Source organism: Choristoneura fumiferana, chromosome Z (genome assembly GCF_025370935.1).
Source record: "Choristoneura fumiferana chromosome Z, NRCan_CFum_1, whole genome shotgun sequence".
Taxonomy (NCBI): domain Eukaryota; kingdom Metazoa; phylum Arthropoda; class Insecta; order Lepidoptera; family Tortricidae; genus Choristoneura; species Choristoneura fumiferana.
Genome location: NC_133472.1, coordinates 8,886,237 through 8,904,036, shown reverse-complemented (window position 1 = coordinate 8,904,036; position 17,800 = coordinate 8,886,237). Strand labels below are relative to the sequence as shown.

Here is a 17,800-nt window from a genome sequence, read left to right as displayed (position 1 = left end):
CTACCTACGCGAGTGTACCACATCCTCCCGTCCTTTTGTTGGTAGTATTGAATGAAATTTAGAGTGGGCCAGGAAGTAGGCACGCTTGGGAATTGTTTAAGCAAATATCTTTAGAGTTCTTCTCACGAAATACTTTAAACATTTCTTATCCGTTTTTTTACGTAGGTGGCCATTTTTTGGAGAACGGGTGTCACAATTATTTTAATAAAATAAAGTATAAATTATTACGTTCGCTATATGTTTGATATCCTTCCTACTAAAATTATAAATGTGAAAGTTTGTAAGTAAGTGAGTGTGTGAGTTTGTGAGTGAGTGAGTATGTTTGTTACTTCTTCACGCTGAAATGGCTGGACGGATTTGTATGAAATTTGGCAAAAAGTTAGTTTATTACTTGGATTAAAACATAGGATACTTTTTATTCCGATATTCCCACGGGATAGAGATAAAATCTCGAACTAATAACCGCTGGGCTTAGAGTCATGAAATTTGGTATGTAGATAGCTGGATAAATGCAAAATTTCATCATTGAATGTACTCTTTTTGATCTTAAAAAAAAAAGAAGTTATACTAGTATACATAAAATATACCGGTCAAGCGTGAATCAGTACCACCGTACAGTGTCCAGTACTAAGATTGAGCAAAACCGTCGATTGAAACGTAGCCCCTATGATCCGAAGAATTAAGAATCTTATTCATTATTATGTCGGTTATAATCTATTTTTATTCTTGTTTAATGACGAACCGTAGTTCTCAACAAAGGAATTTCCTTTTAAAAATAACAATATTTTAAGTCCAAAAATGCATTCCACAATAAGTAGTTGAATTACAAGTTTTTTATGCAATACCTCGATATGCGTTTGCCAGATTTCGTAGTTTTACTAGTTCCGTAGCGGGTTGCAATACAATACAGTACAATACATAACAATACAGAACACCACGATACCACAATGTAAAGAACTAAACCCTTTGGTTCAAAAGAAAAAAAAAGTGCCGAGGTCGTATTGCGAAGCGATCTCTAAAAGTTAGTAATCACTATAATTTATTTTTGTTTAGGGCGACCGTGTTTTATTTCTGCTTTCTGTCTCCCTTAACGGTGATTAGTCGTCATCCCTATGATACTCTTCACAATTTATTGAATTGAAATGGCTTAAGTTGATTTGAGGCAATCTGGATAAAGAAACATATTAGGTAGGTAGGTACCTAAGTACATTAAATTAATAATAAAGATGACAAAGGAATTAAAAGTGTTCAATATAAAATTATCACTAACTTTACGTCAAAAATGTGACAGTTGCGAATGAAGTGGCGCTCTTATTTTATTTCTACGTTTTTAGTGTCGGACTTTAGTTACAATAAGATCAGTTAGTCCACGTAAGACAAGGGGGTTAATTTTTGTTTTCTTGTGACGATGCATACTAGCGCATAATGCGCGCATCCTTTTTAGCCCTTGAAACTACTACTAACCTGAAAGGTTATTAAAATATTTATGTACATAACAAGTTAGGTCCGAAGGTTCTGACCTTTACATACAATCATAAAACGTCAGCTTGTAACTAAATAACTACAAGAGGCCAATTTAAAAAAATAACATTCTGTAAATGATATAAAGTAATGTAAAGTAAATGTATTGTTTTAAAACTGCAGCTCAAATGAAATGCTTAGTTGACAAGATCAATTAAATCTCTAATTTTCTACTACTCTACTCGTATTTCAAATTCTTATTTCGAATTATATTTTCACAGCTGTGATTTTAAAAATCGGTCTATGCGACTCCCTCAAGAGCCGTTGTAAAAAAAACTGGTGCCTACATAAATAATCTGGAATGCGGAAATTTGTCGAATTCGTGATGTCAGGTCTTCCGCTAGGTGGACTGACAATATTGCGAGTGTTGCGGGTAATTGGTGGATGCAAGTGGCGAGTTGTCATGTCGTTCATTGTGGCGTTCTATGGGCGAGTCTTCCGGCTGACAATGATGATGATGATGATATTTATAAACTTTTTTTTTATTTCACAATCAGACATGATCCTATCAGCATAGGAATAGTAGGTTTAAGTTAGAAATCGTCACTGCTTTTTCTGAATAACTTTATGAACATTATTTCAAGGGTCGGTTTTGTTGACGTATTAATTTCAGATACGAGATCGTTTCAAAGTAGTGACGTTGGCACTGTAAGGGTGCGAAGTTGCGCATATAATATACAAATACTCGCCGTCTTGAATAATTTACATAAATTCGAGGATGCGACTTCGCAATATGATTACAAAAGTACAGAATAACTTCGATGTAGTTCTGCGGTGCCGGTGTTTAGCGACTGTTGTTTTAACTTGTTATCGCATGTGAAAAGTGTGTCGCAAGCAGGAAATGTCAGTTTGAATGTAAATTGGTACAATGGTTGCAATACCAGCTGATAGACAGGGCGATTACTCGTTAGTACCGTCTTAACTGTTCGCAAAAAATAAAGACGATTAAACTTAACACACCTGCAACAATCACAGAAACTAAACAGTATGACGAATCTGGGTTTCCTTTCAGAAAACCAGATTCCGCATTAGTATCATGTAAGTGTTCCGTATTATGTTAGTTAAATATAATATACTTCCAAACAGTTCATAATAATAAAAATAAAAAGTCATTGTAAATGCGTTGTTACATGTTGGCGTTTCAATGTTTTTTTTTTATAATATCTAAATACGACTTATAGATATTTTCATTATATTTTTGATTTTGTTTCAGGTAAGTATCTTCAGAAGTCCCATGATGATGTGAAGGATAAGAACAATGAATTTACCTACAGCAGGTACTGACAACGCCATCTCTGTGAGTTGCTACTGATAAGCATTAGTTTTGCTATTCGCCGCTAGATGGCGCAGTAAGTTGCTACGGCGTAGCGTCGCTATTATCAGCTCTACCAATCTAAAATGTATCTTATATGAAAAATAATGGAAATAGGGTAGTTAATAATTAATAATTTCTATTGATTACGGATGAAACTGTGTAAGATTTCAATACTTGTCGTAAAATCACTGTTAAAATTTGCATTTTGTATTCGCAATACGCCACACTCAAATTTCACTTGAAATATTTCCACTCTTACATTGACGATAAATTTTAATATATCGTTTATTATATTTACTTAAATGTCCACCAACAAGTGAATTACAGATTAAAAGTTTCATCATCATCATCCATCATCATCATGTCAGCCGAAAGACGTCCACTGCTGGACATAGGCCTCCTCCAAAAAATTAAAAGTTTACAACTACATTATTCACACCAAACTTATCATAAATCGGGTACAGGTGCACGAAATAATTGAAAAAGTATGTAAATGTTGGTCTTTTCATGCACTGCCGCTTCGCACACTTCAACCCCTTACATAAAGGCCGTAAAAGCAATTAAATCGAACAGTTTCCTCGCTTTGAATCTGTGCTATATTTAGTGTAGGTAAACTTAAAAAAAATACAACACCTACTAACCTGATGTATGTGTATGTACCTGTATACTTATATTAAGCGTTACAAATACGAGTACGTGGAGATAAGTGCAACCCTGGTTTATTGTATTGTATTGTAACTCTTTATTGTACATAAAACATATGAAAATTACAATTGACAAGAGAAAGAGAAAAATAAAGGTTTAAAGCTTAACATTACAATTTATCCCACTAATATTATAAATGCAAAAGTTTGTAAGTCCGCATTCTACGCGGACGTAGTCGCGGGTAACGGCTATATTATACCTTTATCATTTACCCGTCGTATCTTTGTTATACTATAAATACTTACTGCAATAAATACTCAATGAACTTAGTTCAAGCCACTCAGTCAGAGCACAGGAATTTTCTATTTTAGCATTTAATAAGGATTTTGAAAGGGATTAATTTTATGATTCTGTATTTCGGTGGTTGCTCGGATAATCCTTTTCCTTATGGATTGCGGTCGGAATAAAAGCAAGAGGGCCGTGCATTGCTAAAGGTATTTGCAAACTTAATAAGGTACGCCTTTGAGGACTTTCCATTATGACATTATTAAATCAAGACATCGCGATGAATAAAATTATAAATATTGATCTGTACTAATTTATACGTAAAGAAAGTTACTACTTATACCAGTATTAAACTAAAAAAAAAATTAGAACAGTATTACGTAAGAGGAAGAGATCCAGACTTATAATAAGGTCATCCAGTAAATCTTCCGGTCAATTAATTAATGGCAATCAGTTTAATATTGGTTCGAGTAAAACTGTGTTAATTATTGATTTCCTGTTCATTTCTGTAATTACGCAATGGTGTACATGACAATCAAGCCGACAGAGTGGCAGAATAATAGTTTTTTTTTTAAATTCAGCCTTGATTTTTTTTGGTGTGTTTGTAAAGAGTGAAGTTACACAGTTAAGTAGACTTTACGCGTTTAATGAGGCGATCAAAACATAATATTGATTATTTGCCATGCACCTACTCGTAACTAATGGTACGGAACTTTATGCTCCTTTTTTCAACTTTTCCTTATTAATAAAACTAGCTTTTGCCCGCGAATTGTCTATGTCCTTCCCGGGACTCGACTATCTGTATACCGAATTTCATCTAAGTCGGTTAAGCGGTTTTTACGTGATTGAGTAACAAACATCCGAACATCTTCACAAACTTTCACATTTATAATACATATTAGTAGGATAGGATTAGTAGGATTTCGGAATGAGGATAAACTGTTATATTATCATACAAGGACTTCGTAATTGTTATTATTGTTAAATTATGGTTAAATTATATTGTAACGGATAACTCACCTCTTAAATCGAGTTTAGCTCGACATGTTTCGGGCTATTTCGTAGCCCTTCTTCAAGGGAGCACGCGACTCGGCGGCTGCCGCAACACGCGCACTACGCGCCACCGCTCTGCTCGCGCGACTATTATTTAATATGAGTGAGTCTCACGGTAGTTTCATGTTCTAAATTATGGTTCTTTACTAAGTAATTTGTAATTTATTTATTTATTCATTTATTCATAATAAAGACTTACAGTATACACCAAAGCGTCTCTATTACTATGATTTATTTATATTTTTAGACCACTAATTAATATGTATTTTAAATACCCAATTAACAAACAATTTGGTAGGTAGGTACATGTAGAGATATAACAATATATGTATTAGAGCTCTATTATAGTACTGTCAATGGAAATAGTGGGAGCACACCGGAGTATCAACTAAAAAAATCTTGGATTTCCTATTCTATTCAAAGGACAACCTGCTTAGTATAATGAAAGCGCAATCCAAGCTTTGAGAATTGATAGAAACACGTGGTGCCACGAATTGAACACAATCATAATACGAGAAGCCTCCTCACCTTGTTCTGGGCACAGAACAATACTAGTAAGAACCAGTTAAGTAGGTTCATGACCGGCGCGACCGCCTTGCGCATAATGCCAAGCCTTCGTGATTTAAACATGTACTTACACTACTCGCCCTGCGGCAAGCAAAATCTGACCGAAGAGGGAACCATTCTAACACCAATCTGATCAGACTCGGACCTCCTTTCATCGTCTCTAACATGAGAACGCACGCCACAGATCAATTTACGATTGCCGGTCCCAGCGTCGAAAAGAAGCGCGTTAGTAAAATAAAAATTACATGCAATGTTAGCATCTAACTGCGAAAGCACAAAAGATTTGTTATTAATATGAGAAGCACTGCTATTTAGCAGATTTGGTGTTATGAAGGTTCTACTTACATTGAAGATGGGTATGCATTATGCAGCTCGTATAATGAATTCTGGATATCTACACAGCCGCAGCATTGAATAAAATGTAGCTACTTATAAAGCTGCTCTACGTGCATTCTTCTATACATGCTCTCTAGTCGTAGCAAACCTAGAGTACCGATATGTACTGTCATTGTTGGTGTTACATACAAACCAAAGGTAAGTACAAACTTACAAACTTTTACAGTTACACATCGCCATGTCGATGTTGTAAATCTCGTAGAACCAGAGTGCGAGCGAGAAGGCGATATGAGCCTCTCCCGGACTCCGCACGAAGACCGCCGGAGATAGCCGAAGGCTCCAAACATGGCGGCCGGAGCACGCTTAGCGCTTGTCAACAAAGTTCCTCCGGCTGCCTAGGCGATCGCGCGCCCTCGCGTTCAGCGAAATTTAGAACTTAGTTCACGGTTACAGCTTCAAGTGAATATTGGTGAAAATATTGTGAAAGTGAAGTGCGGTGACATTGGGATTGAATTTATTATTTTAATAATTTGATTAAGATATTTAGACTATAACAGGTATACAATTGTGATGTTACTAAGAAGTTGGAATATTATGAACCCAGAAATTGCATCGGTTTTTTTTTGTATTTATTACTTTTTATAAGCAGCAAACCATATTTGGAGTGACTAAGAATTATGTTCAATGATTGTTTGGTATCTTATCTTCTACCTAATTCTTGCCTAATCTTGCCTACCTAATTTTCTACGTATCATGTTTCTAAAATTAATAGATTTCGTGTTATCAAAAATCAAGTTTTGTTATTCATCCCATTAAAGACTTTTATTTGTTAGAATATTTTTAGTAACTTGTTAATTTTTTATTGTTGTCGAATATAAAAAATAATCAAGCTTTTCAGCATATGTAAGCTTTTAAATTTCTGTGAAAAACCTTTCACCGAAATCGGAACTATTTAACAATTAGTAAAGTGATTAGCATACCTACGTTGCGTTGCACTGCTCACTTTTTGTAGTCGTTGTGCTCCAATAGACTCGCGTCTTGCGGGGTGCAAGTGGCCGCATTTAAATACCAATATACCTACCGCCTATTTGCACTAATTCCTAAAGAAAGTCACACTTACTCGCGTAATACCTACAACGAAAATGTTTTTCTCTTCGTTTTTTGAATAAATAAATTATTCCCCATAGACAAATAAATATTCATAGAGCGATATTTTTTTGTAAAAGGACTAAATGTTAACCAAACCAATGCACGTGTCGGGTTCAACTTGTTGCACAGTCGGTCGGCCCGCAAACTCGCTCGGGTATTGTTACAAAAACACAATGATCCATAATTCCTTTTAAAAACATATGTCAGTGGCAGTGTTAAAACGGATTTTAAAACCATATTCGTAAAAATGGTAACATGTAGGCCACACGCAATTTTAAAACGACGCGTGGAAGTTTGGCGGCTTTCAGTTATTCGAATATCTACTAACTTACATATGTCAAGTCAAGAGAGTTATTTAACTTCTGGTTACACGACAGTAGTTTCCTCACGTTCGAAATATTATTTCTTAGATTTAAGAAGCGTTGATCCGAGTGTGAAACGTTATATTGCGAATCAACTTCCGCATGAAACTACTTCAAATATCATATTATGCTTAACTTCTTATATTTTCGTGCATACAACTACATATTTTATACCTGGAGACTGAATTTGCGTGTCTCTTGATTGATACTTCAGTAGGGTTTGTATGTTGTATTGCATGTATCCCTGACGTAGGACGTAGTTTATTGTCTTTAGTGTAACCTACAAGTATGCAATAGGCATCCCTAAAGCCGGGGGTGCCCAGTTGAGTGACAGCATGCCTCTCAAGGAACGCAACACTCGCGTCACCCTCAAGTACACCTGCTAGACAAAACGCGCGTAGTTAGACAGCTATTAGATGCGGACGGTGTTTAAGAAATAGTTTACCGGAACGAATTGTCTTCCCCTGTTACACTAAGTTGAGTAAGGGTACCGACCGACCTATGTTATTGTTTTTTATCTCTGTGTTCCCACATTCACAATTTGATGACTAAGCATTCATTTAGCGAATCGTTATCAAATCTATCAGATATGCCGCGCATAATGTTTGTAGGCTGTAGAGATTTTAGTAGCAATTTTTTTCAATGTCTCAAATTAGTTTCGTGTATGAACCTACAATTTGCTGTGGGATGTCAGCCAAATAATTACATTCAGCCGAAAGACGTCCACTGTTGAACAAAGGCCTCCCTTTTAGAACGCCACAATCACAATGAATTACAATAGCCAATAAGCTCTACCGGTTGCCTACATTCAACTCTCACGATGTCATCAGTCCACCTAGTGGGAGGATTACTGGCGCTTCGTCTTCCGGTTCGTGGTCGCCACTAGAGAACCTTTCTCCCCCAAATGGTATCTGTTCGAGCGATATGGCCCGCCCATTGCCACTTCAACAGGCATATTCTTTGAGCTTTAGTTCTTCGGCGAGTTTCCGTTTCCGGATTCTATCGCGCAAAGAAACTGCATAGCTTCTCCGTAGCTCGTTGCGTGACTCTGAGCCTCTCCAAGAGGCCAACAGTCAAGGATCAGCCATATGCAGGTCACGAATTGCCTCGTTTGATTAAGCTACCAATAGAAACGATGTGGGACGCGGTATGACTAAAAGTATTGTGGGCAGAGTGGGTGTAGTGTAATCCTTTATCTATAGGCCCACGCGTCTGGACAAACTTTCTAGTTTGTATAATAAATAGAGGGAATTTAAGTCGGGTTAAACGCCTGATGTTTGAGAAAATATATTATTCCGCCGGTGTGACTCACGGAGCGGGTCCCATCGAGGTCTGGGTCACATTCCAGACCTGCGAGCGCCGGCCGCCGCGCTCCGCCAAACCGGACTGAGCTTGTGCTCTTCCATTTTTCGATATCCTGTAGTTTACGTAATTTCGGTGAACGGGATTTAATTATCTCATTACATCACAGGTCATTGGTTTATAAAATTTGGTTAATCGATTGACCTACTAAAGTTTCATACTTGTTACTTATACACTTGAGTAGGTTTTTTATTAATATATAAATAATCTTTGATATATTAACTTTCGTTCCTTGCTAAGTCCCGGTCCCGTCGCGGAAGGGGCGTGTTTTTTGTCCACCATCTGTCGGGCAGCAGGTGTCGCTTTACATACTAAGCAGGTGATTTAAATTCGCCTTTCTCTCGCTATAAGGGTTTTTTAACGATCATTTTGTGAAGTGGTAGTCGGCAGCCGGCAATGATTTGATGTCCACCCGCATTCTCATTTCCGCTGTGGCGTTAACTTTACAATGTCAGTCCGGAGACCACGTCACTTTACAGTAAATACATTATTTTGGTTTTAATGTGTCTCTATTATAATGTGCCTTGCTAAGATCTATTTTTCAAAGACAAACCCCCAGTCTCATTCAAAGCCAAAAGCTGAATATGCTACATAGATACCATCTTAGGAGTTTGTCACAATCCGTCGGGCATAATCTAAAGGATCGAGTGCTTCGCTGCCAGTCTACTACTTGAATGCTAAAGATTTATTATAAATCGTCTGGCTTATCCAAAAAATCCTCACAGATTTTATGTATGATTGTAAAAGTATTATCATTGATAGTTTGCTTACTGCTCTCTTATCGTTATTATTAAATTCTACAGAGGCCTAAAAGTAAGGTAGGTACATACAATGAAAATAATGTGTGCATTGGTGCATTTGACGCGCATGACCATTGTTTCAGCTTCATGGATCATTCGTTGCGGCTATTCCCATACCATTACATGTGCCTATGCACACATGGTTATGGTTCCCAATACACGATACATTACAAAATTGAACAACATGTAAATAAAAAGCATGAATTTAATACTGTATTTAATGAATTCGCAGTTTCAAATGTAATAAATAATATAAAATAAATTATATTCCAACGAATGGAAGCACACAATGATCATATTTGTGTTGTTATTGAAAAATCGTACATACATGGTATAGAGGTGACATTTCGACCGGTTGATTAGACAATTTAACAGGAAATCGGGTTATCTCGCATATGACACTGACCGGAAACTTTATTTATGGAAAAATCACACACGTTGTATATTGTTTATTTACATTGAATTTCCTCCGTAAAACAAGCATCAAATTATCCTAACTAATATGCATTAATAATATTAACTTTTTAATTAAAACTTAAGAATTACCATACCGCTCCTAATGTTCCTATTTAATAGGTAACCCGTCTAGTTTATAGCGTCGATTAATTGTGATGGATCTCGATTGTACCTAATCCCGACTGAAAGTCACTGAGTTTTTCGCCAAAACTGTTAAAATTAATGCAGTATTAACGTTTCGCTTAGTCATAGTCCTTAAACACTGTCTTTGCCATTCGTATTTATTTACGATTCTTTAATAATTGTTTCCGTTCCTTTTGTACGAACAAAAAAATTATCTCCATTCGACAGTAGTTATGTTGGCATGACCATAATTATCCGCTTCATTATTAGTTCCTGTCAATTTCATATATAAATTAGATGTTTCAAGGAACATTGTTTTTTGGGTCAGCTGGCAACATAGTAAAATCGCTCTTGTTTTATTTCACCTTAGTCAAACAGTTTGTTTTGTTGTGTTATAAAAATCAAGGCCATCCAACTGGTCCTAATAGACTGTAGACCTGTTATTACGATATTGACCTTTCAAGTGATCATTCGTTCCTCGAATATTCAAATCAGTATCTACTTATTGTACCTATGATAAATGCCGGCGTCACACTGCTGATCCTGACCTTGCCAGTTAGTGAACGTATAGGTACAGCTTACGACCAGAACATAGGTCTAGAACCGGTATGAGATGAGCTTCGTTGCCTCCGTCACGACTTAGATCCAAAGCTGTTCTGTTAACAATTGCTACGGGTACTTGCTTGTCTGTTGGAATTATCGATTCAAAAACAAATACCAAGTATAGTACTTAATCCTAGAGGGAACAACATATTACTTCCATGCTCTCCTGCAAACATTCATCTGCTTTATAGGGGCTTTGAGAAACCTTTATAAACAAAGAAGCGAATGTTCCGTAGTTGTAATTTGCAAAGTTTTAATTCTGCGGTTTAGACAGCTGTCGTTAAACCGTGATGTGCGCGCAAGTAGTATATACGCGTGTTGTTATGACTTGTGTAATCATTTGTATATAATCATGGTTTATAAGTAGTTTATAAGTTAAAAAACGTAATAATTAGGGTAACAGTTCTTAAACCAACAAAAGAAATATGCATCTGTTGTGGTAATTTCTGTCGACGAAATTAGCACTACTTTCCGTCTAGTTATTTGTAGCAGCATAAAATAATGGGAGATAAATAGTGATAATTTGACCTATGACATTGCAAATGAGAAAGCTGATGAAATTAAAAAAAAAAACAAGATTGTCGGCATATCAAGCGAAGTCAAAAAGGCGTTATCATTTATTAATTGTAGTACCTACACTGACTCTGTGCGAGGAAATGTGTAAAAAGTTAAAACATCGTGATTATGGATTTATGATTTTTTATAATATTTAGCCCTAGCATTTTCTGTAGGCATTTCTAATTCAAGTATGTCTTTTTCTAATCCCGGCGCGCTGTTCTCGCATAGCGTGGAGAATTGTGATTGCACAAGCCGCCCGGGCTCAGTCGCGGCTACCTCTAAACGCATTCCGCATAAAGTTTTTGTACACATTTCCGCTCAATTTTTTACTATTGCGAGTCTGACTGTTTTGACGTTCATAGCAATTATCTCGTGTTAACATAATCTGCGTACTACCGCGGCTAATAATGACACTCGTTTGAGTTTTGTGTTTGAATAAGGTCAGTGTTCGTACTAAAACATATTGGACCAAAAATATAAAAATTCACGCTCTTGCCCCCGTTTCGGCGTCTAACTGAAGAGTGTGCTGTGTTAACTAAGAGCTTTTATCGTGACCTCTCCACCTGCCCTATATCCCGAGGGGTGATGACACGTATTCCTTCCACGTTATTTGTTTAGCTTTACCTGACGAGATCCACTTTTGGCTACCACACTAGTTCTTGCATCTATTTAAGAAAGTTTTCTTTTGTGCTCTCGCCTCCGCATTAGTTGTTTGTTTGTTTATAACTCTTTATTGTACAAAGAGGAAATACAAAAGTTGACAATTGTCAATTTGTACGACATACATCAAGCTTAAATATTTAAACTGGTTTTACTTGGCTTGTCTGTGAGATAACAGTAACGAAGTTGTACTGCCAAAGCGAGTATAATGTATGTGCACGTCTCTTTGACGAAAGTTATATAGTGATTATTTTGATTTTAATAAACCATTTTGTTTTGTTTTTATTTATGTTCTTAAACCGTTAACTATTTTAAGATTAACGGCACTTGACGTAAGTACTGAAATAAATATAGATGATGATTGAGGACTTACTTTATTACTCGTAATCTCAGTTTTCGTCAAACATAAATAGTATTTTTTTTTATAGAGTAGGCTCAATTTATAACGGTCAAAGTAAAACAATCCGCATCTCAATCAAAGCGTAACTAAAAATATGCAGCGTTGTAGACTCCGTGAGCTCTTAAAAATACCTTCTGATTTTAGAAGCATGCTTCGGGTATAGACGATGACACGCGATCGTGATATGCGGTTCTGTTCTGTTATCAGCTTGCAAAACTTTTCAAAGTTACCGTAAAAAGTTATGTAAAGAATATTCATCAGTACAAAATAATCCTTACTGTAATAATATTACGCTTCTTTTTCTTTTTATAATTTTAACACAATATGACTTTTTGTCATGATATAAATAAAACAAAATCAGCATTTTCGAGTTCTTCCATCATTACGTAATTTAAATAGAGAACACTCCGCCTTAACACAATACTTTTATTCGGGTATGTCAAATGAATTTTTTTGGGCTGCTTTCGTTTAATATTTTTTTATTGTAGTTTACGAAATCCCCGTTGCTTCTATAACTCGGTGTTGAAACTTATTAAAATATTAACAATCAACACTTTTCTTGAAACTTTCAGCTTCTTTACTAAATATTTATATAGGTACATTATAAACAATTTCCCGTGATTGGCTATTTACAGAAATGTACCCTGTTTAAGTTGATTCACCATGGAAATCAATTTCCGAAAAATAACAAACTAAATAAATAAGTAAGTGGTGGTTTTAACTGCTCTATATAACTCAATGAAAATACAACAAGTGCACACTTCGCGTGATAGATTGCTACTAAAACAAAAAGACAATTGACATTTTCTACTACACGAATCCTTCCGATTGCCCCCGAAACCCGAAGGTTTTTCTAAGAGCTCACGGATTGTAACAAACTATCGCGACCGCACGCCATTGACAGTGCTACAACCAGCATGACGGCATCAGGCAAGATACTTAATTATACCGCAATTGTTAACACTAGAACTATCGATATCGATATCCATTTCCATGATTAAGACGAAGTTTCCGCATAAGTAATTAACCTATCTCCGGCAAGTTATGCTAATGTTGGGCTCGACGTATTGACTACTTGATCCCCTCATAAAGAACCTCTGATGGATAGAGCGGAGCTTGTCGCTACATCTTTTCCCTGATAGTGAACCCATTAGGCTGATTGTTATAAATTTTCTGAAGTAGCAATACCTACCGTTAATTGGTTGTTTTGCTGATGGGTGGCTATGTACGAGTAATTTAATCTTTGATGCAACAAAGTGCATGGATATAATTGAAAAACAACTTTGTATATAAAAATGACCGATCGTACCACGATATACTTGGACTTCATATGAAATGAAACAGATTGAAAGAATATTTATTTTAAGAGTGAGTTGCATCATGTTGCATTAATTGACTATACTCGTACTAACTGTAACCAATGCTAAACCAATTGTCAAATCTGTGGTAAAGTAAATGTTTGGTTGCAGAAATTTACTTAACCGGAAATTTGACGGATTGTTTGACACTGGTATTCGCTAAAATAACTTAGGGCTACATTTTATTACATTTGTCACTAAGCTAAAATATTTGTAATCGCTTTAAAATATGAAATAACGTTATAATTAATAACGTTTGTTTTGTATGTATTTGGTAAACGCGGGGCGGTCTCCGGTCGTACATAAACCTACATATGCCTGGGATCCGGTCGACAAACCCGTATCTGTAGCTAGGAATCTCACATCTCGTCCGTCGACCGTCCGAGGAAGTCTTAAAGCATTTCCGTACTAATCGCCTTTTGGTATTAGGACTTGGCTTTTACCTACTAATAAAAATAACATATTTCTTTCGCTATCTTTCTTAGTATTCGGTCTACGGTCCGGTCATTTTACGATAATTCTTAGTACTTATAGTTGTTTAGTTTGGCTCAGGTAACTGTAAGTCACGATACCTAATTAAAATACTTACATAAATGTTATCGTTATCCCGCATGTTTTTGTGCCACCTTACCTCAATGATCACACTTCCAAACCAAGCACATACCTACTCATTGTTTATGAAGAACCTTTACAATTTCTCTGACCATTGATTTCTTATTGTCTCTGCTCATTAAAGCAGTTAATTTAAATTGCTCTAAATTTACGTTTTGTTCTAAATATTAAGCACCTTTTCATCTGACAATAGTGCCAGCAAACATTTTCTTTTCATTTTAATTGTATTGTGGCTTTAAATGTACACAGACGTGGGTGAAATGAGAGTTCGTGCGTTTATTTTACGTCGTAATTATAATTACGAACTGAAAAAAATAAATGTAAAAAGTTTAAATTACTACGGAGCGTATTACGCTACGATCTGCCTACACAGTGATTAATGGCTTAATTCGGACTCATAAAAAACAATACACACGTTGTTGTGTATACAAGTTGCTTTTTCATGTTATTTTATATAAAAAATAAAATTTTCCCCGTGCTTGATAAATAGCCTCAATTCAATACCTTCTCGATGCGGTACTGAGGTACCATAAACGTGCGCAACTGCGCAAGCGATCTTCTTAGTAAGTGAAAGTTTCTCGTTTCTATAGTGTCGAACGGATACAAAAACCCCTGATTTTGTCACTTCAAAGTTCAATATCTCAAAACAGCTGAACCGACTTTGATGAAACATGTCTAAAAACCATGGCTAGAAAACCTGCTTTAAAATAAAAAAAAACCGCACTAAAATCGGTCCACCCTTTTAAGAGCCACGGTGCCACAGGTAGACAGACAGACCTCTTTTTGCGTCGGGGGTTAAAAAATAATCAAATACATGTTTAAATGCAGTATTAGGAAAAAAACTGGACAATGAAATGGGACACAACTTCAACTGACATTAAATGATTTGTTAATAGTTGCTCAATATCTTTGGTTTACTAGCATCTATTCGTTAAGCCTGCGGTTGGAATTGTTTTGCGAAAGTCTATTAGTCCGATCAATGAAGCGAAAAACCATTACAATAATTCGTCCGTCGTTTAAGTAAAACTGAATCCAGGTAGACATAATTTAATTTTTATAGGAAGCACTTAGGGTTTATGCACATGTCGTAAGTATTTTTCAGGCGCAGACAACGCGTAGCTTTAAACGAGATTCAGTCGCTTTTGTCCTAGCTTTTTAAGATTTTTTGTCTCCGTAAACGCCGACACACGCGTCATCTGCACCTAAAAATGCGTCGTGTGCATAGGCCATTGGAACGAAATTTTATTGTTTACTTAATGAGAAGAAAATCGTAAATTACGTACCTATATATTTTTTCAGTTTTAATCACGGTCTTTGTTTTGATTGCAACTGTAACACTTGCTGACAATTAATCCAACAGCAATTTACTACATATATGAAAAATCTCTGTATTGATCGGACTATGTAGGAAAGTTTCGCAACTACACCCACTTTAGTTCTAAACCACGTCTTGCGCCGGCTTGCCTCTAATCTCGGGCGGAAATGTCTTTGACAAATACTTACACAGATTCCTTCTGTACGTGCCGCATAAATAGAATATGACATTGTTTAAACCCTGGAAATTTGCCGCAAATTACAATTATCTACTTGTAGCCTTAATAGTATATTGACGATGTTTCAAGTTTCGTTATTATGCGCGACGCACACAGTTAATTATATATTATTAGTGTTAAGTAACATGTCAGAGATAATTACTATTTTATTCTACAAATCATCCCTCGTGATATGAAGGGAGGGATTAATATACGTTATGTAACGTTTATATTTGTTATTAAACACTTTTGCAATAACTACTTAAATAAATAAATAAATATCACGGGACAATTCACACAAATTAACCTAGTCCCAAAGTAAGCTTAGCAAAGCTTGTGTTATGGGTACTAAGCAACGGATAAATATAATTATATAGATATAGATACATACTTACTTAAATACATATTAAACACCCAAGACCCGAGAACAAACATTCGTATTTTTCATACAAATATCTGCCCCGACACGGGAATCGAACCCGGGACCTCAAGCTTCGTAGTCAGGTTCTCTAACCACTAGGCCATCTGGTCGTCTAATCTCGTCTAACTACTTGGCACAAACTTTCTCACCGAAAGGTCTCGATTTATCGCTGGTTCCAATGCTATTTGGTGCGGTTTCGTTGATCGTTTGCGCGAATGCTTCCTGGTTTACGCGCAGATGAGTCGGTTTATGTAAATGCGACACTTTCTAAACACAGCTTATGTGCAAGTAATTCTATTATGGCTAGCTTGGTTTATACTTTTTGATTTCTTAGCTGATTAGTAGCCCTATTGAATTTATGTAGATGCGGGAGGGCGGGCATAAGTATATCAAGTAAAACTGATCCAAAAATATGGTACACACTTAGCAAAAACGGCGTTGTTGATACATCAAAGTAAATATATTCATTTTATTAACTAAAATCTATCTAGATATACATATTTTCACATCCGTCAAATAATCATTTTTTTAATAGCCTGGCTACGTCACAGTATTCTGGGAACGTAAAAAAATAGGCCTAAAAAATAATTCGGCTGACAAACCAAGTACCTACGACATGAAATAAAATAATTTGACGACAGGAATCCTAAATGCGAGGGCGTTTATCATTCCATTTCACAGCGGGAATTTCGAGGATATTCAACAGCATCGCAAGTGCATGAGAAAAAGATTCACGCGTGAATAGCGTCGATTTTATTTTTATGTTTATATATCACACAGCAACTTCGGTCCGATATATATACCGAGAACACTAATCCGGAGTGCTCAAACGATTTTTTTTTTAATTGTCTTTAAGTACTTGGTATAAGCATTTAGGTGTAGGATTTCCTCTTGTATGTACTGCGTATTCAGATATTATATGGATATGTAGGCTTGTAATTTAATAGTCACTTGAGAGTTTATTGCAGTGGATTGTTCATCTTTTTCAAGTAAATATGTACATATACTGTTTTATTTATATTTCAGCGAAGTTGAGCAGGCACTATAATGGTGAATTCATTATTAGCAGCACAGGCTTGCACCAACAAATGGTTGTAATAGGATATTGATCAATGAGATCTTTGCAAGTTTGATTCAAGTTCTTGTGTGCTTATGTAACTTGGGGTTAAGTCGGATCCGATCGGAACGCGGCTTGGTGAATCATAATTCATGGTTGGATGTTATGATTGCTCGGCCGCATTAGGTACGAAGTTATTGAATAATTAAATATATTTCATCTGTGAAAAGTCTCGGTATTATAATTTCTGCTATGAAAAAAATATTGGCCGCCACGAGTCTGTAAAACAATGGGCACTGCAGTATTGTTGTTTTCAGCAAGTCTTGCTGATGTTCCTCGCGTCTTCTGAATGAATGCGAATGCTTAATCATGCCACTTGCAGCCAGTTCATGTTTCTACTCCGAATATTTTATTTTCTCTCGCGAGTCCGACTTTTATTGCGTCTCACTGCCAGTTCTGTTATTACTGGATTTTGCGGTGTAATAAAACCGTGGAAAAATAGAATTACTTTCATATTATTCCAAGGGCCCGCTCTAGGCTGTTTAGTATTGATTTCATAACGCGAACTCTGACATTATCAAATTTTACAGAATTTACTCATCTCGAGTGTTTCTCTTTGGAATAA

The 17,800-nt window shown here is 36.1% G+C and overlaps 1 protein-coding gene across 20 annotated transcripts in view; it reads left to right on the top strand.

Moving 5' to 3' along the window:
• Nucleotides 1-17,800, top strand: part of raskol (Ras GTPase-activating protein raskol) — a 183,630-nt gene that overhangs the window by 141,228 nt on the left and 24,602 nt on the right. Inside the window, exon 1 of one of the 20 annotated variants that reach the window (XM_074111564.1) lies at nt 6,116-6,279. The exons of the other annotated variants lie outside the window; for them this stretch is intronic. The gene's annotated coding sequence lies outside the window, so the exon portion shown is untranslated. Of the gene's footprint in view, nt 1-6,115; nt 6,280-17,800 lie in introns of those variants that run through there. 20 annotated transcript variants of the gene reach the window in all.